Below are 23,699 nucleotides of genomic sequence, written 5' to 3'. Positions count from 1 at the left end.
TACATATATATATATATACATACATATATATATATATATACATACATATATATATATATATACATACATATATATACACACATATATATATATATATACATATATATATATATATATATATATATATATATATATATACATATATATATATACATACATATATATACACATATATATATATACATACATATATATACACATATATATATATATACATACATATATATACATACATATATATATATACATACATATATATACACATATATATATATATATATATATATACATACATATATATACATACATATATATATACATACATATATATACACATATATATATATATATACATACATATATATACATACATATATATACATACATATATATATATACATACATATATATACATATATATTGTAACGATTTTGAGAAGTGTGTAACGAATTTGAGAAGTGTAACGGTTTTTGAGAAGTGTAACAATTTTGGAGGAAGTGTAACGAATGTGAAAACGTTACAATGTGAACGTTACAAAAGGTACGGTAACACCCTGTTAATGTAAATAATGGTCGCAGTCAGCGTCCTAGTTAATTGCATGAAATGTACACGCAGGTCACGATATATCTTTTAAATAGTGTATTTCCTTATTCCATGTAGGCTAAGTATGTGTTTTCCCACTAGATTGACTTTGCATTGTATCAAACAAAATAAGCGTAGGCCCTTCCAATTTCCCCAAAACCTCCCTTCCAATTGCCTGCCGCATTTTGGCCGGTTTTCTTCAAACCACCATTGGCCACGAGATAAGGTTGGGGAAGAAAGGCGTGTCTCCACCTCGTCATAAGAGGGAAGGAGTGAGCCAGCCCTAACAGCCAATCAACACCGCGGTGAGTGACCCGGTAGGCGTGCCCTCGGAGTCGGCGGCTTGATTTCGCTCGAGGTGATAAAAGCGACTGCAAGGGACTGCTTTAGGAGATGAGCTGCGAGATGAGCTGCGAGATGACTTGAGAGAGGCCTTGGGAGATGAGCAAAGAGACTGCACCAATAGGCGGTGAGATGCGAAACGCTCCAAGCCAAAGAGGAGAGGTACTCGGCAAGGAGACCAGCTTTGGAGCGACGCGCTGAAAGGAGGGAGACGGCCCCACCCCAGAAGAGGAGCAGGTGTGCCGAACCAGCGCGTGCCGTCGACCACAGCGGATACACGACGGAGGGTTTCCCGCCAAAACCGCGAGGAATTGCGAACGGCGGCCTCCCGACCTTGCCTCCATCTCAAGCCTTACTTGCCTGCATTATCCCCTGTGTAAGTGTGAACGTCCTGTCCTGCTCGTTTGTCTTGGGGCTAAGTAAAAATGAATAGTGTAAGTTAAGGATTCGCTGTGTTACTGCTTCTTCCATCCATTGCTTGTGTGTGTATAATAAAATCTGTTCTTCCGCCGTATTCTTCTTCTTCTTCTTTTTCATTCTCTTTCGGTCGCTTTAGAGATTTCCCGATTGAATCTCTGTGGGGCGATCTGGTCAACGTCGGGTGGAATCGGGTTTTAATCGGGGAGTAACTGTTCGGACGCGGTTAGATACACCACCGCTCGGTCAATACAACATCTAAAAGCCGCGTCAGTAACATTTGGTGTCAGGAGTGTCGGATTCGAACCTGGGACTAAATTTATTTAGCCCAAATTTTGGACACCAATTGTGTTAGTCAGTAACATTTGGTGTCGAGGAGGGAGATCGGACCCGAAATCGGACCCGAAGCGCGCTTAACGCGCTCAAAATTACAAGCTGCCGAAATTTATTTTGTTTTATAAAGCAAAACCCGAATTTTGAGATCGCGCCATGGACAATCAAGGCGATCGGATGTCGGTGGGAGAGATAGACAGGGTGGAATCGACCCAGGACCTCGGGGAAATGTATGTGGAGGATAGGGAGGAGGAGAAAAATAGCAATGTGGTTGCGGAAGTATCAGACGCGCAAAGTGGCGTCCTCACGCACGTGGGTGTAGCGGCACCAAATTTTGCCGCGACCGTAGCAGCGCCGTTGGTGGATTTGAACCTTTTTTTTATACAAATGAAGGCCCTTATGGACAAGAATAGCGAACAAATGGAAAGCAGAATTATGGGGCAAATGGGGGTAATGAGGGACGAAGCGAGGGGTACCGGTGAGAAGTTAGACAATAATTTTGAGGAGTTAGACAAGAAATTTGGGAAGTTAGACAATAATTTTGAGGGGTTAGACAACGGGATAAAAGAGGTAAAGAATGGGTTAACGGGGGTGGAAAACAGAATGGCTGCCCAGGAGAATCAGTTAGAGGGGGTGAAAAATGGGTTAATGGGGTTAGAAAATAGGATGGAGGACAAATTGCGGGAAATAGGGGAACAATCTGCCAGGGAAATCAAACAAATGGGAGAGCAAATAGAGGAGGTGAAAATCGGGGTAGAAACCAAACTGGATGCTCAGAGGGATGAATTGGGACAGATGAGGGTGGCATCTACAAAAGAGATGGAGGAAATACGACGAGGGGTAAGTGAGGAGGTTTCGGGGCTGCGCGAGGAGGTAAAGCGAGGTGAGAGGCGTATGGAGAAAGAGGTGAGAAATAATACGGCTAAGTTACAAGGGGGAATAGAAGATCTGACGGAGGAGGTGGAACAGCTGACAGAGGGACAAACTAAGTTAGTGGAGCAGGTTCAAAGGAACACTGCAGTACTCGGAGGGTTAAAGGCGACACAAAAAGAAATTAAAAATGACTTGATAGCGACACAGAGGCAATGTCAGATGGTACGGGAGGAACTGACAATGAGGGTGGACGAGGTGACAGAGATAATGGAGACAAAGGACCGGCAGGTGAGGATGCACATAGAGACGGTCACGGTAGCCCTAGAGGACGAACTTGAGGGGACGCACCGAGAAATAAAAGAGGTTAAACAAAAACTAGAGGAAGTGGAAGAAGAGGTGAGTGAAATTAAGAAGAGACGGACAGAAACTAAGAGAGAAATCCAGGAGGAGGTAATGGAATATGTACAAGGTCTGTGTTCAAATCATGATGTGATGCTCACTAACCAAATAAAGAGTTTGCAGGTGGCAAAGGAGGTGCGGAGACGAAGTACGGAGGTGAGTGGCAATGTATATGATGTGAGGAAAGCTTCAGTCGGCTTGGGGATTGGTTTGGATCCGGGTGTTCGTGAAAGGCCGTTGGTGAAGTGCGTGACAGGTCAGGTGTGCGAAAAAAGAGGTGTGCGAGAATGTCCGACCATGGGGTGTGTGAGGAAAAAGTGCATGCCGAGGAGTGAGTGTGCCGTCAAGAGTGAGTTGGTCGAAGCGCGTGTGCGAGGGGGCACAGGGAAGCGCGGTGTGGGGAGTGTTACGGAGGAAGTAACGAAAAAGTGTGCGCGAGAGGATGCGCGAGAAAGGTGTGTAACGGACGGGTGCATGAGGAAAGAGTGTGCCGTCAAGAGTGAGTTGGTCGAAGCGCGTGTGCGAGGGGGTACATGGAAGCGCGGTGTGGTGAGTGTTACGGAGGAAGTAACGAGAGAGTGTACACCTGTGGTGAGTGTTACAGAGGATGTAACGAGAAAGTGTACGTCTGTGGTGAGTGTTACAGAGGGTGTAACGGGAGAGTGTGCGCGAGAAAGGTGTGTAACGGACAGGTGCATGAGGAAAGAGTGCGTTGTCAAGAGTGGAGGTGAGAGTAGTGAGAGTGAAACGGAGCGTGAGTTGGTTGTGACAGGTGAGCGAGGATGTACACCTGGAATGGAAGGATGCACACCTGGAATGGTAGAGCGTGTGTGGGAAGGCACATTTGAGTTGGTAGTGAGGCACGTGGTTGGGTGTGCGAATGAGAGCACACCTGTGATTGTCACAGAGGAAGTGACCGAGAAAGGGGCGCGAAGAGGTGTGTTGGTGAGGTGTGCGACCAACGAATGTGTGCCAAAGTGTTCGGTGGTCAGGTGTGTGACCAAGTCGGCGAACGGAATGAGTGTACCGAGGTGTGTAAGGAAAGGTACGAGGAGAATGGGAACAGCTGCATGTATGAGCAAGAAAGGGGTAGCGTATGCATGTAAGCGTCCAGGTGAAGCGTCGACGGTAACCAGGTTAGAGGTTAGGGCGACTTATAGCCGAATCGGGCCCTCGGTGCGTGCCGGGCTTCGCGTGCCGCGAGAACCAGCGGGGATCCGAGCCACGGCGGGTTCGAAAGGACCGCCGTGCGCGATCCACGCTGGGCCTCGCGTGGAACGGCCGCGGCCGGGCTCCACTAGGCGGAGCGGGCGGCTGGATAGGAAGGGTCGTTATGGCGACCACGTTTTGTTGAGACGTGCCGGCAGGTCGAGATCGGGACATTGGATGGCTCCACGCCGAGGTGGTGCGTGGGATCTCGGCCCGGGTAAGCCCCCGCCCCTGCCCCGAATGCGGGACGCATCCAGCCGCCGGCACAAAAGAATCCGCGTTCATTGCTCGGCTGTACGAAGCCGGGCTGTAGATGTGAATTGGCGCACCGAGAGGATGTAATAAGTAGACGGGTGATGGTGATAGTGATAGTGAATTGATACGAAATTTAGAAAAGTGAGTTACTCTAGTAGCTCATGGTGGTTGAGTATGCACTTTATTGTACAGACCTAAACTCTTCAGGAATCCACTAATTGAAGGTCCAGGAACAATATTTGGTTGGTAACACATTTGCCACTGACGGCGAAATAGCTGAAATGGCCATACCCCTTTTTGGGCCACGCCCCCTTTTTTGCCGTGACTGTATCTACAGAACCGTTGGACCTAGGAGGTTGCCCGACCACTCAAAATTTGCGCAATGGCCACATTATGGGGGGGTCATTAATACATTTTCATATCCAAAAGTCAATGGTTTTTAAGATAATTGCCAAAAACCGATTTCAACATGTTACGAACTACAATTGTATGATACCACCAAGGCCACAACATTATATGACACTTATACCTTTTGCATCATCCTATTTTGGAATTTACTTATTTGGATTTCTACACTTTTCGCCTTTACTACAGCCACAAAACGTGACACATTTAATGTTCCTGTCTCTGCAAGTGCACGTTTTGGTACTCATACATGCTCTTCGGCATTTGCATGGAGGAGGCAGGTCATCGGGCCTGCACGATACTGGCAGTATCACTGGTGTTATGCCAACGTCCGTTGCTTCATACCCATACTGGAGTGGATCTGGTTTGGTGACGGCAGGAGTTGGGGCTTGCAACCACATCTTACACTGAAGAAATGCTCGCTTTATGTGTTCTCGTAGCGTTGATGAACAGCACACAAGCTGGTTGAAGTCCAGTTCTTTCTTGGAGTTGTGGTACTGCTCCCATCGATATTCATCGAAAGTGGAACAGTCGGTCTTCTTTAATCCAGACACAAGGAACTTTTCAGCATTGCTTGTTATCTGTGGTGACAGTTCTTCTACACCAAACCCTTCCAGTAGGGAGAGATCGATGGATGCTTTCAGGCCAGACAGCTTTGGACCCACCTTGCTGGTACTGTCGCAACCGCTGAGAGCATGAATGGCTGGGAGACACGACACCAAACCGTTGTCCAGTTGATCAACCAACATGTGGACTGGTACAGTTTTCTTTGTTTTCCGGTTACCAAGCTTCACGTACAGCTTTTGTAGTTGCCAGGTTGTGTTGAAGTGGAAGATGAGGTTGACAAAGACATCTGTGTCAGGCGAGTCGACCAAGACTGATTGAACCCCGTGTTTCACAACACCATCATTAATATGGAACATGATTCTGTCGTCGGCTTCTTCTTGGTTGCTTGAGAGCTCTGCGATCTGTGTTTCAGTGCCAGCTAACAGTTTCCTGCATTCACCCCCATATACTCCTCCAAAGAATATTTCCTTGTCCGACTCGACATTCTGCAGCATCCACTTGAAGACATACTCCTGCAACCGAACTTTGTTCAACATTGAGCTCCAGAACATATCAAGATCGACAGGGAGTTTCTGATTGTCAGACCCAATGGTGATTGTGATTTGTTCTGAGGAACTTCGCTGTGCCCGTTCCATTTGCTTGATTGATGATTTTTGATAAACATCAAAAATAATGTCTATTCTTGTGGACACGGAGCCTGTAGCAAGAATCCTGTTGGAAAGACTCTCAGCCAATTCCCCGAATGTGTGAAGGCCCATCTTTTTCATCGGTAGTTTACGCACAAGTGCCATGAAGTCCACTATTGTCATCTGAGCGTCACTCTTTACATTCCTCGTCTCCTGTGGAAGGCGACTGACAAGTTCCCTGGCTAAGGAGGCTTTATCGGGCTTCTTCAATTTGATGCCATCTTTACATTCAGTGGTGAGGAACTGGGATGTGCTGGTCAATTCGTACTTCAGGAGTTCTAGCATGCTGTACCCTCTTTCTCTAGCATAGTCAATGTACCTAACCGTTTCCGCTGCATCCTTTTTCGCCATCGATTTCTTCGCTGTGAACGGAGTAGAAGTACGTTTCACGAAAACAGTCTTGCGGTTGGTAGGGATTGTATCATGTAGGTGCTTCTCCTTATCCTGAAATCTGGTCTCAACAAACTCTTCATAACTCTTCTCACCAATTTCCAGGCATTCAAGTAATCCGTCGACAACCTCCTGGGGAATGTCAGCTCCAGTAGAGATGTTCTGAAGTCTGATTCCAGCGTCGAACGGATTGTTGATGGATTTTATGTAATCCAGAAGGGCCTTTGCACGAACATGGCCAATCTTCGTAGAACTTGGATTGAACTCATGGTGTAGGCTCAGCTCACTGTCATCTTTGTCTCCCAAGTTGCACCATTCCAGCAGCTGTGCCACATGAAGATCTTTCTCATGCTTTAGGAGATTCCATAAGGCTACTGCTTCTTTCTGTCTGGTCATCCCAATGATACCTCCAGCAACCTTGGCGGGTTTATTGTAACACTTCTCGAGTGCCATGTCAAATCCTACTGCACTGCCTTGTCGGGTAGTGTGGTACATCACCCATCCACCATCTGTAAAGCATCTGTAGATACCCGGGAACTTCCTTTGTAGGTCCAGGCAATCTTCAAGGAACAGCGTACCCCATCTGCTATAGTTTGTCCGGCCAAACCCGAAGAACAAAGGCATGCACCTCCGCACAGCTGAAACGAAAAGATGCCAATCGCCTTGCCGAATAGAGTGTGTAAGATCTCTCAGGATAGGATACAGCTCATCCAGAAACAAGCTCCAGTACCTCACATTCTCATTACAGGCCGTTTCTTTCCATTCGGTGAAATACTTCTTCAAGTCTGCATGTAAGATCTTGCTTTCTTCCCAAATCTCTCTGAACTCTGTATGGTCACTATCTAAAGCCTGCTGCATCTTAGTTTCCATGGTCTCTATTTGCTGGTCTAATTCACAACTAGTACTGTCCTGGTCAGGTTGAAACTTCTCAAACATAAGAACTGTCATCACCTCTGATACAAGACTCATTCCCTCCTTGCCTTTGCAATAGTGACCTCCAGTCATGACACTATTCTCTACAACGAGCTTGCCAAAGGCTTCAGTCTCAATCAAAGCCAGATCAATACCGATACAGCCTAAAAACTTCCCAAGGCAAGCGATGACAATCTTCTCCATGTGAAAAGGTCCCATTCCAAGGAATATGTTACCAAACTGATCTGGCTTCAACAGCTGGATTGCAGGCTCAACGACAAAACACCCATGACCGGAATTTCTAGCCATGTCTAGACTCTAGTCTAGACTCTAGACTAAATTCTAGTCTAGACTCTAGTCTAGACTCTAGTCTTGACTCTAGTCTAGACTCTAGTCTAGTCTAGACTCTTCAGGAATCAAGTAATTGAACAATAGGAACAGGAACAGGAACAATTACGAATAATATTGTAGTTCGTAACATGTTGAAATCGGTTTTTGGCAATTATCTTAAAAAGCATTGACTTTTGGATATGAAAATGTATTACTGACCCCCCATAATGTGGCCATTGCGCAAATTTTGAGTGGTCGGGCAACCTCCTAGGTCCAACGGTTCTGTAGATACAGTCACGGCAAAAAGGGGGCGTGGCCCAAAAGGGGTGTGGCCATTTCAGCTATTTCGCCGTCAGTGGCAAATGTGTTACCAACCAAATATTGTTCCTGGACCTTCAATTAGTGGATTCCTGAAGAGTTTAGGTCTGTACAATAAAGTGCATACTCAACCACCATGAGCTACTCTAGTAAGTAGAATTGGCGGTAAATGGAAAATTTTTGAATTGGTTGGAATCTGGACGAACAAAATTGATAGTGAAAGACCCCCGATGTGGTGGGATGGCAACGCTGTCATCCCTCACAGACGTGGGGCAAAGGAGCTATAGTTTATGGGGTTGATGGCAGTGAAAACTAGCCCGGGTGGGTTAGGTTATATTGATAGGGCCCTAGAAGATGACATTAGGTAACGTTAAGTTTAGTTAGTGACTGATACCTGTAGTGGGGACGCAGGTAGATTAGTGTGGATGATAATGACGTGGGAGCGCAATAGTTTAAAGGGACGACTGGGAAGCGCAAGTTTCAGAGGGGAGTAGTTAGATGAGATGATGCTGTGTGAGGATTGAACAGGTGAGAATGGAACAGGTGTGATTGCACAGGTGTGCAACTGAACAGGTGTGTGGAGCAGTGTATGAGGGAGTAGTAGTGATTGCGTGTTGTGTTGACCAAATGGTCCAGGAAGAAAGGAGGGTGCAGGTGGCACCAGGTATGATTGCACAGGTGTGCAACGACAGGTGAATGAAGAACAGGTGTATGTGGCTGTGTGGAATAAATGGTAGTGTGGAATATCTGGAGTATTGGAATGGATGGTCGTGGAGTGAGAATGGTGGAAATTGTGGAGTGGAGTGGATGGTGCGAAGGTGTGAATGGGGGAAGAGTGGACCCCCATCACGGATACCCGGGGCGGGTAGTGTAAGTGTTAGGTAGAGGGTACAGGTAAATTGTGGTTGGATATTGGCATCTGTGGTGCGGGTGACAGAATGGTATGTGGATAGGTGCGTTGGTGTTGTGGAAATGGCTGGGCGTGTAGCCTGTTAGTGTGTGTAGTTGGTTTGGGCACCCCACCACTGTGAGGATGTCGGCCAGGTGAGGCCGCAGGTGGGCTCTGGGAGCCGGTAGTAGTTGTTGTGGATGGGGCCCGAGGATCCGGAGGACGGACCCGGGTAGCCCAGTGCCAGAGGGCACCATGGGGTGACAGAGCCAGGAGAGGGGCTGTCCCCAGGTAGTTAGGTTAGGGTGAGGAGCTAGGTAAGCTCGGGTGGCAACTACAGTGGTGGAGGTGTGCAGGTGGGTAGACCTGTTGGGAGAGGTACACGTCGCAGCCCAGAAATTGTGCTAGAGCACCGGGAGATGAATCGGGGGAGTGAGACCCCAAATTGAGAAGCACCACAGTTTGGCCAATGGGAATTGGTTATTAGAACCCATAGTGTAAGTTGGCCAATGGATTGGCAGGGAAAGACCCCGGGTAGTGTAAAGTGTGTTAAAGTCATTTAGAGGATAGTTAGGATGAAGGATCTCCTCGCACCATCTGCATCCACTCACCTGAGGTGACAGGTACTCCACACCATGCCATGTTTTGATTATTTTTTATGATGCAAATGTTTGGATTGTGAGACGCATCATGACGTGGGTGTGACATTGTGCGTAATTCCATCTCTCCCTCCTTATGAGGATTGATGATGAATTGGTGATGGCAAATTTTGAAGTAAAGGGATTGTGGAGACGAATTTGGTATAGGGGAAATATGGGGAAGACGTGACAGTAGTGACGAATTTGTAAATGTGTAGATTTTTGTACATATGGGGTGAGAACAAGGGTAGGGTAGGTGACAGGGGGGTGACGTACGGTAGGGACGAGCTTTCTCACTTCGGCCTCCGTACGCATTTCACCTTGCATTGCCTTATTGACGTGTACCCTTGTGACCTTACCCCTCGCTCAATTGTCTTTCTTTTGTCTCCCACATGACCTGTGCGCCATTGGGTGCCGATGGGAGCGTGCGTGAGGTGGCCATTGTGCGCCCGAGATTCCCAGAACCAGCATGCATTGCGTTGATGTACCACTGTATGGACCGCTGTTCTGCGGCCAAGTACCACTTGATGGACCCCAGGTTCTGGGGCAGGGCACCTCTGTTGGAGACTGGCCATAGTGGCCAGGGAATCTTGCTTGCGGACCTCGGTAAGGTGGCACCTATGCCAAACAGGTGGACCACCCTTAGTTGGCCCCTGAGGCCCTAAATAAAAATGGACACAAGTTGTGCTTTTTATTATTTCCAACTAGGCCGCATGAAGCCAGAAGACGTCGGGAAGAACATCGGCCCAGCAGAGAAAGAGAAGACCACCACCAGTTGTTTTGTTGTGTTTATTATGAGCCATGGTGACTGCGCACTGGATGGTGCTTTTGGGTGCTTTGTGGTGCTTTTGGGTGCTTTGGTGGTATTGGTACTGGTGCATCGATGCAATGCGTGCTGTCTCCTCCCTCCCAACAGGAATTTCTTTCTCTTGTTCCCTAAAAAGAAAAAAAAAAAAAAAAACGCAGGTCCTGGGTTGCGTTGTAAATAAGAAATCACGTCATTGTAAATAATGCTCCCCATCGTAAATGTATAGGTTGAGAATAATTCCGTAATTCGGTTAGCTGTGGGCTTGAGTCTGTTAGACAGGATGCAATGCAATAGGGGGACATACTTATTTGTGTTTTAAAATTGTCACACTCAGGGTCAGGTTAATTGTAGAGGGAATTACACCTACGTGTCACACTAAGTTAAAGTTTAATAGGCCCGAGGACGGACCTGAAGAAAGGGGGGTGCAGTGTAACGATTTTGAGAAGTGTGTAACGAATTTGAGAAGTGTAACGGTTTTTGAGAAGTGTAACAATTTTGGAGGAAGTGTAACGAATGTGAAAACGTTACAATGTGAACGTTACAAAAGGTACGGTAACACCCTGTTAATGTAAATAATGGTCGCAGTCAGCGTCCTAGTTAATTGCATGAAATGTACACGCAGGTCACGATATATCTTTTAAATAGTGTATTTCCTTATTCCATGTAGGCTAAGTATGTGTTTTCCCACTAGATTGACTTTGCATTGTATCAAACAAAATAAGCGTAGGCCCTTCCAATTTCCCCAAAACCTCCCTTCCAATTGCCTGCCGCATTTTGGCCGGTTTTCTTCAAACCACCATTGGCCACGAGGTAAGGTTGGGGAAGAAAGGCGTGTCTCCACCTCGTCATAAGAGGGAAGGAGTGAGCCAGCCCTAACAGCCAATCAACACCGCGGTGAGTGACCCGGTAGGCGTGCCCTCGGAGTCGGCGGCTTGATTTCGCTCGAGGTGATAAAAGCGACTGCAAGGGACTGCTTTAGGAGATGAGCTGCGAGATGAGCTGCGAGATGACTTGAGAGAGGCCTTGGGAGATGAGCAAAGAGACTGCACCAATAGGCGGTGAGATGCGAAACGCTCCAAGCCAAAGAGGAGAGGTACTCGGCAAGGAGACCAGCTTTGGAGCGACGTGCTGAAAGGAGGGAGACGGCCCCACCCCAGAAGAGGAGCAGGTGTGCCGAACCAGCGCGTGCCGTCGACCACAGCGGATACACGACGGAGGGTTTCCCGCCAAAACCGCGAGGAATTGCGAACGGCGGCCTCCCGACCTTGCCTCCATCTCAAGCCTTACTTGCCTGCATTATCCCCTGTGTAAGTGTGAACGTCCTGTCCTGCTCGTTTGTCTTGGGGCTAAGTAAAAATGAATAGTGTAAGTTAAGGATTCGCTGTGTTACTGCTTCTTCCATCCATTGCTTGTGTGTGTATAATAAAATCTGTTCTTCCGCCGTATTCTTCTTCTTCTTCTTTTTCATTCTCTTTCGGTCGCTTTAGAGATTTCCCGATTGAATCTCTGTGGGGCGATCTGGTCAACGTCGGGTGGAATCGGGTTTTAATCGGGGAGTAACTGTTCGGACGCGGTTAGATACACCACCGCTCGGTCAATATAACATCTAAAAGCCGCGTCAGTAACATTTGGTGTCAGGAGTGTCGGATTCGAACCTGGGACTAAATTTATTTAGCCCAAATTTTGGACACCAATTGTGTTAGTCAGTAACATTTGGTGTCGAGGAGGGAGATCGGACCCGAAATCGGACCCGAAGCGCGCTTAACGCGCTCAAAATTACAAGCTGCCGAAATTTATTTTGTTTTATAAAGCAAAACCCGAATTTTGAGATCGCGCCATGGACAATCAAGGCGATCGGATGTCGGTGGGAGAGATAGACAGGGTGGAATCGACCCAGGACCTCGGGGAAATGTATGTGGAGGATAGGGAGGAGGAGAAAAATAGCAATGTGGTTGCGGAAGTATCAGACGCGCAAAGTGGCGTCCTCACGCTCGTGGGTGTAGCGGCACCAAATTTTGCCGCGACCGTAGCAGCGCCGTTGGTGGATTTGAACCTTTTTTTTATACAAATGAAGGCCCTTATGGACAAGAATAGCGAACAAATGGAAAGCAGAATTATGGGGCAAATGGGGGTAATGAGGGACGAAGCGAGGGGTACCGGTGAGAAGTTAGACAATAATTTTGAGGAGTTAGACAAGAAATTTGGGAAGTTAGACAATAATTTTGAGGGGTTAGACAACGGGATAAAAGAGGTTAAGAATGGGTTAACGGGGGTGGAAAACAGAATGGCTGCCCAGGAGAATCAGTTAGAGGGGGTGAAAAATGGGTTAATGGGGTTAGAAAATAGGATGGAGGACAAATTGCGGGAAATAGGGGAACAATCTGCCAGGGAAATCAAACAAATGGGAGAGCAAATAGAGGAGGTGAAAATCGGGGTAGAAACCAAACTGGATGCTCAGAGGGATGAATTGGGACAGATGAGGGTGGCATCTACAAAAGAGATGGAGGAAATACGACGAGGGGTAAGTGAGGAGGTTTCGGGGCTGCGCGAGGAGGTAAAGCGAGGTGAGAGGCGTATGGAGAAAGAGGTGAGAAATAATACGGCTAAGTTACAAGGGGGAATAGAAGATCTGACGGAGGAGGTGGAACAGCTGACAGAGGGACAAACTAAGTTAGTGGAGCAGGTTCAAAGGAACACTGCAGTACTCGGAGGGTTAAAGGCGACACAAAAAGAAATTAAAAATGACTTGATAGCGACACAGAGGCAATGTCAGATGGTACGGGAGGAACTGACAATGAGGGTGGACGAGGTGACAGAGATAATGGAGACAAAGGACCGGCAGGTGAGGATGCACATAGAGACGGTCACGGTAGCCCTAGCGGACGAACTTGAGGGGACGCACCGAGAAATAAAAGAGGTTAAACAAAAACTAGAGGAAGTGGAAGAAGAGGTGAGTGAAATTAAGAAGAGACGGACAGAAACTAAGAGAGAAATCCAGGAGGAGGTAATGGAATATGTACAAGGTCTGTGTTCAAATCATGATGTGATGCTCACTAACCAAATAAAGAGTTTGCAGGTGGCAAAGGAGGTGCGGAGACGAAGTACGGAGGTGAGTGGCAATGTATATGATGTGAGGAAAGCTTCAGTCGGCTTGGGGATTGGTTTGGATCCGGGTGTTCGTGAAAGGCCGTTGGTGAAGTGCGTGACAGGTCAGGTGTGCGAAAAAAGAGGTGTGCGAGAATGTCCGACCATGGGGTGTGTGAGGAAAAAGTGCATGCCGAGGAGTGAGTGTGCCGTCAAGAGTGAGTTGGTCGAAGCGCGTGTGCGAGGGGGCACAGGGAAGCGCGGTGTGGGGAGTGTTACGGAGGAAGTAACGAAAAAGTGTGCGTGAGAGGATGCGCGAGAAAGGTGTGTAACGGACGGGTGCATGAGGAAAGAGTGTGCCGTCAAGAGTGAGTTGGTCGAAGCGCGTGTGCGAGGGGGTACATGGAAGCGCGGTGTGGTGAGTGTTACGGAGGAAGTAACGAGAGAGTGTACACCTGTGGTGAGTGTTACAGAGGATGTAACGAGAAAGTGTACGTCTGTGGTGAGTGTTACAGAGGGTGTAACGGGAGAGTGTGCGCGAGAAAGGTGTGTAACGGACAGGTGCATGAGGAAAGAGTGCGTTGTCAAGAGTGGAGGTGAGAGTAGTGAGAGTGAAACGGAGCGTGAGTTGGTTGTGACAGGTGAGCGAGGATGTACACCTGGAATGGAAGGATGCACACCTGGAATGGTAGAGCGTGTGTGGGAAGGCACATTTGAGTTGGTAGTGAGGCACGTGGTTGGGTGTGCGAATGAGAGCACACCTGTGATTGTCACAGAGGAAGTGACCGAGAAAGGGGCGCGAAGAGGTGTGTTGGTGAGGTGTGCGACCAACGAATGTGTGCCAAAGTGTTCGGTGGTCAGGTGTGTGACCAAGTCGGCGAACGGAATGAGTGTACCGAGGTGTGTAAGGAAAGGTACGAGGAGAATGGGAACAGCTGCATGTATGAGCAAGAAAGGGGTAGCGTATGCATGTAAGCGTCCAGGTGAAGCGTCGACGGTAACCAGGTTAGAGGTTAGGGCGACTTATAGCCGAATCGGGCCCTCGGTGCGTGCCGGGCTTCGCGTGCCGCGAGAACCAGCGGGGATCCGAGCCACGGCGGGTTCGAAAGGACCGCCGTGCGCGATCCACGCTGGGCCTCGCGTGGAACGGCCGCGGCCGGGCTCCACTAGGCGGAGCGGGCGGCTGGATAGGAAGGGTCGTTATGGCGACCACGTTTTGTTGAGACGTGCCGGCAGGTCGAGATCGGGACATTGGATGGCTCCACGCCGAGGTGGTGCGTGGGATCTCGGCCCGGGTAAGCCCCCGCCCCTGCCCCGAATGCGGGACGCATCCAGCCGCCGGCACAAAAGAATCCGCGTTCATTGCTCGGCTGTACGAAGCCGGGCTGTAGATGTGAATTGGCGCACCGAGAGGATGTAATAAGTAGACGGGTGATGGTGATAGTGATAGTGAATTGATACGAAATTTAGAAAAGTGAGTTACTCTAGTAGCTCATGGTGGTTGAGTATGCACTTTATTGTACAGACCTAAACTCTTCAGGAATCCACTAATTGAAGGTCCAGGAACAATATTTGGTTGGTAACACATTTGCCACTGACGGCGAAATAGCTGAAATGGCCATACCCCTTTTTGGGCCACGCCCCCTTTTTTGCCGTGACTGTATCTACAGAACCGTTGGACCTAGGAGGTTGCCCGACCACTCAAAATTTGCGCAATGGCCACATTATGGGGGGTCATTAATACATTTTCATATCCAAAAGTCAATGGTTTTTAAGATAATTGCCAAAAACCGATTTCAACATGTTACGAACTACAATTGTATGATACCACCAAGGCCACAACATTATATGACACTTATACCTTTTGCATCATCCTATTTTGGAATTTACTTATTTGGATTTCTACACTTTTCGCCTTTACTACAGCCACAAAACGTGACACATTTAATGTTCCTGTCTCTGCAAGTGCACGTTTTGGTACTCATACATGCTCTTCGGCATTTGCATGGAGGAGGCAGGTCATCGGGCCTGCACGATACTGGCAGTATCACTGGTGTTATGCCAACGTCCGTTGCTTCATACCCATACTGGAGTGGATCTGGTTTGGTGACGGCAGGAGTTGGGGCTTGCAACCACATCTTACACTGAAGAAATGCTCGCTTTATGTGTTCTCGTAGCGTTGATGAACAGCACACAAGCTGGTTGAAGTCCAGTTCTTTCTTGGAGTTGTGGTACTGCTCCCATCGATATTCATCGAAAGTGGAACAGTCGGTCTTCTTTAATCCAGACACAAGGAACTTTTCAGCATTGCTTGTTATCTGTGGTGACAGTTCTTCTACACCAAACCCTTCCAGTAGGGAGAGATCGATGGATGCTTTCAGGCCAGACAGCTTTGGACCCACCTTGCTGGTACTGTCGCAACCGCTGAGAGCATGAATGGCTGGGAGACACGACACCAAACCGTTGTCCAGTTGATCAACCAACATGTGGACTGGTACAGTTTTCTTTGTTTTCCGGTTACCAAGCTTCACGTACAGCTTTTGTAGTTGCCAGGTTGTGTTGAAGTGGAAGATGAGGTTGACAAAGACATCTGTGTCAGGCGAGTCGACCAAGACTGATTGAACCCCGTGTTTCACAACACCATCATTAATATGGAACATGATTCTGTCGTCGGCTTCTTCTTGGTTGCTTGAGAGCTCTGCGATCTGTGTTTCAGTGCCAGCTAACAGTTTCCTGCATTCACCCCCATATACTCCTCCAAAGAATATTTCCTTGTCCGACTCGACATTCTGCAGCATCCACTTGAAGACATACTCCTGCAACCGAACTTTGTTCAACATTGAGCTCCAGAACATATCAAGATCGACAGGGAGTTTCTGATTGTCAGACCCAATGGTGATTGTGATTTGTTCTGAGGAACTTCGCTGTGCCCGTTCCATTTGCTTGATTGATGATTTTTGATAAACATCAAAAATAATGTCTATTCTTGTGGACACGGAGCCTGTAGCAAGAATCCTGTTGGAAAGACTCTCAGCCAATTCCCCGAATGTGTGAAGGCCCATCTTTTTCATCGGTAGTTTACGCACAAGTGCCATGAAGTCCACTATTGTCATCTGAGCGTCACTCTTTACATTCCTCGTCTCCTGTGGAAGGCGACTGACAAGTTCCCTGGCTAAGGAGGCTTTATCGGGCTTCTTCAATTTGATGCCATCTTTACATTCAGTGGTGAGGAACTGGGATGTGCTGGTCAATTCGTACTTCAGGAGTTCTAGCATGCTGTACCCTCTTTCTCTAGCATAGTCAATGTACCTAACCGTTTCCGCTGCATCCTTTTTCGCCATCGATTTCTTCGCTGTGAACGGAGTAGAAGTACGTTTCACGAAAACAGTCTTGCGGTTGGTAGGGATTGTATCATGTAGGTGCTTCTCCTTATCCTGAAATCTGGTCTCAACAAACTCTTCATAACTCTTCTCACCAATTTCCAGGCATTCAAGTAATCCGTCGACAACCTCCTGGGGAATGTCAGCTCCAGTAGAGATGTTCTGAAGTCTGATTCCAGCGTCGAACGGATTGTTGATGGATTTTATGTAATCCAGAAGGGCCTTTGCACGAACATGGCCAATCTTCGTAGAACTTGGATTGAACTCATGGTGTAGGCTCAGCTCACTGTCATCTTTGTCTCCCAAGTTGCACCATTCCAGCAGCTGTGCCACATGAAGATCTTTCTCATGCTTTAGGAGATTCCATAAGGCTACTGCTTCTTTCTGTCTGGTCATCCCAATGATACCTCCAGCAACCTTGGCGGGTTTATTGTAACACTTCTCGAGTGCCATGTCAAATCCTACTGCACTGCCTTGTCGGGTAGTGTGGTACATCACCCATCCACCATCTGTAAAGCATCTGTAGATACCCGGGAACTTCCTTTGTAGGTCCAGGCAATCTTCAAGGAACAGCGTACCCCATCTGCTATAGTTTGTCCGGCCAAACCCGAAGAACAAAGGCATGCACCTCCGCACAGCTGAAACGAAAAGATGCCAATCGCCTTGCCGAATAGAGTGTGTAAGATCTCTCAGGATAGGATACAGCTCATCCAGAAACAAGCTCCAGTACCTCACATTCTCATTACAGGCCGTTTCTTTCCATTCGGTGAAATACTTCTTCAAGTCTGCATGTAAGATCTTGCTTTCTTCCCAAATCTCTCTGAACTCTGTATGGTCACTATCTAAAGCCTGCTGCATCTTAGTTTCCATGGTCTCTATTTGCTGGTCTAATTCACAACTAGTACTGTCCTGGTCAGGTTGAAACTTCTCAAACATAAGAACTGTCATCACCTCTGATACAAGACTCATTCCCTCCTTGCCTTTGCAATAGTGACCTCCAGTCATGACACTATTCTCTACAACGAGCTTGCCAAAGGCTTCAGTCTCAATCAAAGCCAGATCAATACCGATACAGCCTAAAAACTTCCCAAGGCAAGCGATGACAATCTTCTCCATGTGAAAAGGTCCCATTCCAAGGAATATGTTACCAAACTGATCTGGCTTCAACAGCTGGATTGCAGGCTCAACGACAAAACACCCATGACCGGAATTTCTAGCCATGTCTAGACTCTAGTCTAGACTCTAGACTAAATTCTAGTCTAGACTCTAGTCTAGACTCTAGTCTTGACTCTAGTCTAGACTCTAGTCTAGTCTAGACTCTTCAGGAATCAAGTAATTGAACAATAGGAACAGGAACAGGAACAATTACGAATAATATTGTAGTTCGTAACATGTTGAAATCGGTTTTTGGCAATTATCTTAAAAAGCATTGACTTTTGGATATGAAAATGTATTACTGACCCCCCATAATGTGGCCATTGCGCAAATTTTGAGTGGTCGGGCAACCTCCTAGGTCCAACGGTTCTGTAGATACAGTCACGGCAAAAAGGGGGCGTGGCCCAAAAAGGGGTGTGGCCATTTCAGCTATTTCGCCGTCAGTGGCAAATGTGTTACCAACCAAATATTGTTCCTGGACCTTCAATTAGTGGATTCCTGGAGAGTTTAGGTCTGTACAATAAAGTGCATACTCAACCACCATGAGCTACTCTAGTAAGTAGAATTGGCGGTAAATGGAAAATTTTTGAATTGGTTGGAATCTGGACGAACAAAATTGATAGTGAAAGACCCCCGATGTGGTGGGATGGCAACGCTGTCATCCCTCACAGACGTGGGGCAAAGGAGCTATAGTTTATGGGGTTGATGGCAGTGAAAACTAGCCCGGGTGGGTTAGGTTATATTGATAGGGCCCTAGAAGATGACATTAGGTAACGTTAAGTTTAGTTAGTGACTGATACCTGTAGTGGGGACGCAGGTAGATTAGTGTGGATGATAATGACGTGGGAGCGCAATAGTTTAAAGGGACGACTGGGAAGCGCAAGTTTCAGAGGGGAGTAGTTAGATGAGATGATGCTGTGTGAGGATTGAACAGGTGAGAATGGAACAGGTGTGATTGCACAGGTGTGCAACTGAACAGGTGTGTGGAGCAGTGTATGAGGGAGTAGTAGTGATTGCGTGTTGTGTTGACCAAATGGTCCAGGAAGAAAGGAGGGTGCAGGTGGCACCAGGTATGATTGCACAGGTGTGCAACGACAGGTGAATGAAGAACAGGTGTATGTGGCTGTGTGGAATAAATGGTAGTGTGGAATATCTGGAGTATTGGAATGGATGGTCGTGGAGTGAGAATGGTGGAAATTGTGGAGTGGAGTGGATGGTGCGAAGGTGTGAATGGGGGAAGAGTGGACCCCCATCACGGATACCCGGGGCGGGTAGTGTAAGTGTTAGGTAGAGGGTACAGGTAAATTGTGGTTGGATATTGGCATCTGTGGTGCGGGTGACAGAATGGTATGTGGATAGGTGCGTTGGTGTTGTGGAAATGGCTGGGCGTGTAGCCTGTTAGTGTGTGTAGTTGGTTTGGGCACCCCACCACTGTGAGGATGTCGGCCAGGTGAGGCCGCAGGTGGGCTCTGGGAGCCGGTAGTAGTTGTTGTGGATGGGGCCCGAGGATCCGGAGGACGGACCCGGGTAGCCCAGTGCCAGAGGGCACCATGGGGTGACAGAGCCAGGAGAGGGGCTGTCCCCAGGTAGTTAGGTTAGGGTGAGGAGCTAGGTAAGCTCGGGTGGCAACTACAGTGGTGGAGGTGTGCAGGTGGGTAGACCTGTTGGGAGAGGTACACGTCGCAGCCCAGAAATTGTGCTAGAGCACCGGGAGATGAATCGGGGGAGTGAGACCCCAAATTGAGAAGCACCACAGTTTGGCCAATGGGAATTGGTTATTAGAACCCATAGTGTAAGTTGGCCAATGGATTGGCAGGGAAAGACCCCGGGTAGTGTAAAGTGTGTTAAAGTCATTTAGAGGATAGTTAGGATGAAGGATCTCCTCGCACCATCTGCATCCACTCACCTGAGGTGACAGGTACTCCACACCATGCCATGTTTTGATTATTTTTTATGATGCAAATGTTTGGATTGTGAGACGCATCATGACGTGGGTGTGACATTGTGCGTAATTCCATCTCTCCCTCCTTATGAGGATTGATGATGAATTGGTGATGGCAAATTTTGAAGTAAAGGGAATGTGGAGACGAATTTGGTATAGGGGAAATATGGGGAAGACGTGACAGTAGTGACGAATTTGTAAATGTGTAGATTTTTGTACATATGGGGTGAGAACAAGGGTAGGGTAGGTGACAGGGGGGTGACGTACGGTAGGGACGAGCTTTCTCACTTCGGCCTCCGTACGCATTTCACCTTGCATTGCCTTATTGACGTGTACCCTTGTGACCTTACCCCTCGCTCAATTGTCTTTCTTTTGTCTCCCACATGACCTGTGCGCCATTGGGTGCCGATGGGAGCGTGCGTGAGGTGGCCATTGTGCGCCCGAGATTCCCAGAACCAGCATGCATTGCGTTGATGTACCACTGTATGGACCGCTGTTCTGCGGCCAAGTACCACTTGATGGACCCCAGGTTCTGGGGCAGGGCACCTCTGTTGGAGACCGGCCATAGTGGCCAGGGAATCTTGCTTGCGGACCTCGGTAAGGTGGCACTTATGCCAAACAGGTGGACCACCCTTAGTTGGCCCCTGAGGCCCTAAATAAAAATGGACACAAGTTGTGCTTTTTATTATTTCCAACTAGGCCGCATGAAGCCAGAAGACGTCGGGAAGAACATCGGCCCAGCAGAGAAAGAGAAGACCACCACCAGTTGTTTTGTTGTGTTTATTATGAGCCATGGTGACTGCGCACTGGATGGTGCTTTTGGGTGCTTTGTGGTGCTTTTGGGTGCTTTGGTGGTATTGGTACTGGTGCATCGATGCAATGCGTGCTGTCTCCTCCCTCCCAACAGGAATTTCTTTCTCTTGTTCCCTAAAACGAAAAAAATAAATAAAACGCAGGTCCTGGGTTGCGTTGTAAATAAGAAATCACGTCATTGTAAATAATGCTCCCCATCGTAAATGTATAGGTTGAGAATAATTCCGTAATTCGGTTAGCTGTGGGCTTGAGTCTGTTAGACAGGATGCAATGCAATAGGGGGACATACTTATTTGTGTTTTAAAATTGTCACACTCAGGGTCAGGTTAATTGTAGAGGGAATTACACCTACGTGTCACACTAAGTTAAAGTTTAATAGGCCCGAGGACGGACCTGAAGAAAGGGGGGTGCAGTGTAACGATTTTGAGAAGTGTGTAACGAATTTGAGAAGTGTAACGGTTTTTGAGAAGTGTAACAATTTTGGAGGAAGTGTAACGAATGTGAAAACGTTACAATGTGAACGTTACAAAAGGTACGGTAACACCCTGTTAATGTAAATAATGGTCGCAGTCAGCGTCCTAGTTAATTGCATGAAATGTACACGCAGGTCACAATATATCTTTTAAATAGTGTATTTCCTTATTCCATGTAGGCTAAGTATGTGTTTTCCCACTAGATTGACTTTGCATTGTATCAAACAAAATAAGCGTAGGCCCTTCCAATTTCCCCAAAACCTCCCTTCCAATTGCCTGCCGCATTTTGGCCGGTTTTCTTCAAACCACCATTGGCCACGAGGTAAGGTTGGGGAAGAAAGGCGTGTCTCCACCTCGTCATAAGAGGGAAGGAGTGAGCCAGCCCTAACAGCCAATCAACACCGCGGTGAGTGACCCGGTAGGCGTGCCCTCGGAGTCGGCGGCTTGATTTCGCTCGAGGTGATAAAAGCGACTGCAAGGGACTGCTTTAGGAGATGAGCTGCGAGATGACTTGAGAGAGGCCTTGGGAGATGAGCAAAGAGACTGCACCAATAGGCGGTGAGATGCGAAACGCTCCAAGCCAAAGAGGAGAGGTACTCGGCAAGGAGACCAGCTTTGGAGCGACGCGCTGAAAGGAGGGAGACGGCCCCACCCCAGAAGAGGAGCAGGTGTGCCGAACCAGCGCGTGCCGTCGACCACAGCGGATACACGACGGAGGGTTTCCCGCCAAAACCGCGAGGAATTGCGAACGGCGGCCTCCCGACCTTGCCTCCATCTCAAGCCTTACCTGCCTGCATTATCCCCTGTGTAAGTGTGAACGTCCTGTCCTGCTCGTTTGTCTTGGGGCTAAGTAAAAATGAATAGTGTAAGTTAAGGATTCGCTGTGTTACTGCTTCTTCCATCCATTGCTTGTGTGTGTATAATAAAATCTGTTCTTCCGCCGTATTCTTCTTCTTCTTCTTTTTCATTCTCTTTCGGTCGCTTTAGAGATTTCCCGATTGAATCTCTGTGGGGCGATCTGGTCAACGTCGGGTGGAATCGGGTTTTAATCGGGGAGTAACTGCTCGGACGCGGTTAAATACACCACCGCTCGGTCAATATAACATCTAAAAGCCGCGTCTGTAACAATATATATACATATACATACATATATATATATACATATATATATATATATACATACATATATATATATACATACATACATATATATATACATACATACATATATACATACATATATATATATATACATACATATATATATATACATACATACATATATATATACATATATATATATACATACATACATATATATATATACATACATATATATATATACATACATATATATATACATACATATATATATACATACATATATATATACATACATACATACATACATACATACATACATACATACATACATACATGTATATATATATATATATATATACTGTATATGTATATATATATGTATATGTATATATATGTATATGTATATGTATATGTATATATATATATATATATATATATATATATATTGTTGCGGATATGGGATTTGGCCTCCATATCCGCTTGTAAATATTCCCCTATTTCCCCAATACTCCCCAACTATCCCCAATCCCCCATTCCCTAGTCCCATTGTCTGTAAACAACACTCTGTAGAACCGACCTTCCCCTTTTTCCCCCATTAAATGTCGTGCCCAGGTTCACCGCATCTCACGTAGACAACTATAGGACATCTTGCTAGTTATTCTTAGTCTATGTCAGTTAAGGACTCGTTTCCATTAATTCTGACTCTTCGTTGCACCAGAATGTGATTGTATGGCACCAGTAGTAAGTTTAGGACCTCCCCATACCTCCTCCCATCTTCCTCATGAAACTACAACAACAACAACAACTACAACAACAGCGCGCGGGGAGTGTGCGTCCTCACTCCGGCTTGGTTAGCCGCCATTGCCCATGTGCGCCGACGGGGTTACCACGAAGGGGCTGACTGTCGGCCCCTCGTCAAGGGCGGAGCCCGGTAACCCCCCGCACCCAATAAGAAGCAACGGGCCGATTCCATCTGGGGCGGAGCTAACGAGCCGAGGGCGTGTCACTCCCCGCTGGATATACGCAGCCACTTACCGGACGTGACGGGAGATGCGCCCCCAGCTTGGAAAGAGAAGTCGCCACCTCCGAGCGCTGAGAGACCTCCCGCATCTCTGGACCGGACCGGGTCGATTCTGCCCCTGAGCCAAGGTGCACCTTGAGCCTCGACTACCTGCCCTTCCTTGCCATCAATCCCTGTGTGAGTCAGTTTTGTCCTGTTTATCTGTGGTCTGTCGGGGCTACTATAAGACCGTGATTAAGTGCCTACCTTCCTATGCTGTCCCTCTTGTCCTTGTAATCTCAACGTTCCGAAATATTATAACCTCCTCCGGAGGTCTTGAGAACTGTACCCCTGGTGTCGTGTCATTTAACCCAGCCGTTGTGTCCTTTCCTCAG

The 23,699-nt window shown here is 47.4% G+C and overlaps 1 protein-coding gene across 1 annotated transcript in view; it reads left to right on the top strand.

Annotated features, from left to right (window-relative positions):
- LOC144890870 (uncharacterized) overlaps positions 1-23,699 on the top strand; it is a 946,020-nt gene that overhangs the window by 767,637 nt on the left and 154,684 nt on the right. The gene's annotated exons all lie outside the window — the stretch shown is intronic.

The sequence above is a fragment of the Myxine glutinosa genome, chromosome 1, assembly GCF_964187855.1.
Source record: "Myxine glutinosa chromosome 1, kmMyxGlut1.1, whole genome shotgun sequence".
Lineage (NCBI taxonomy): Eukaryota > Metazoa > Chordata > Myxini > Myxiniformes > Myxinidae > Myxine > Myxine glutinosa.
The sequence above is the reverse complement of the archived record's forward strand: the minus strand, read 5'-3'. Positions and strand labels throughout refer to the sequence as shown.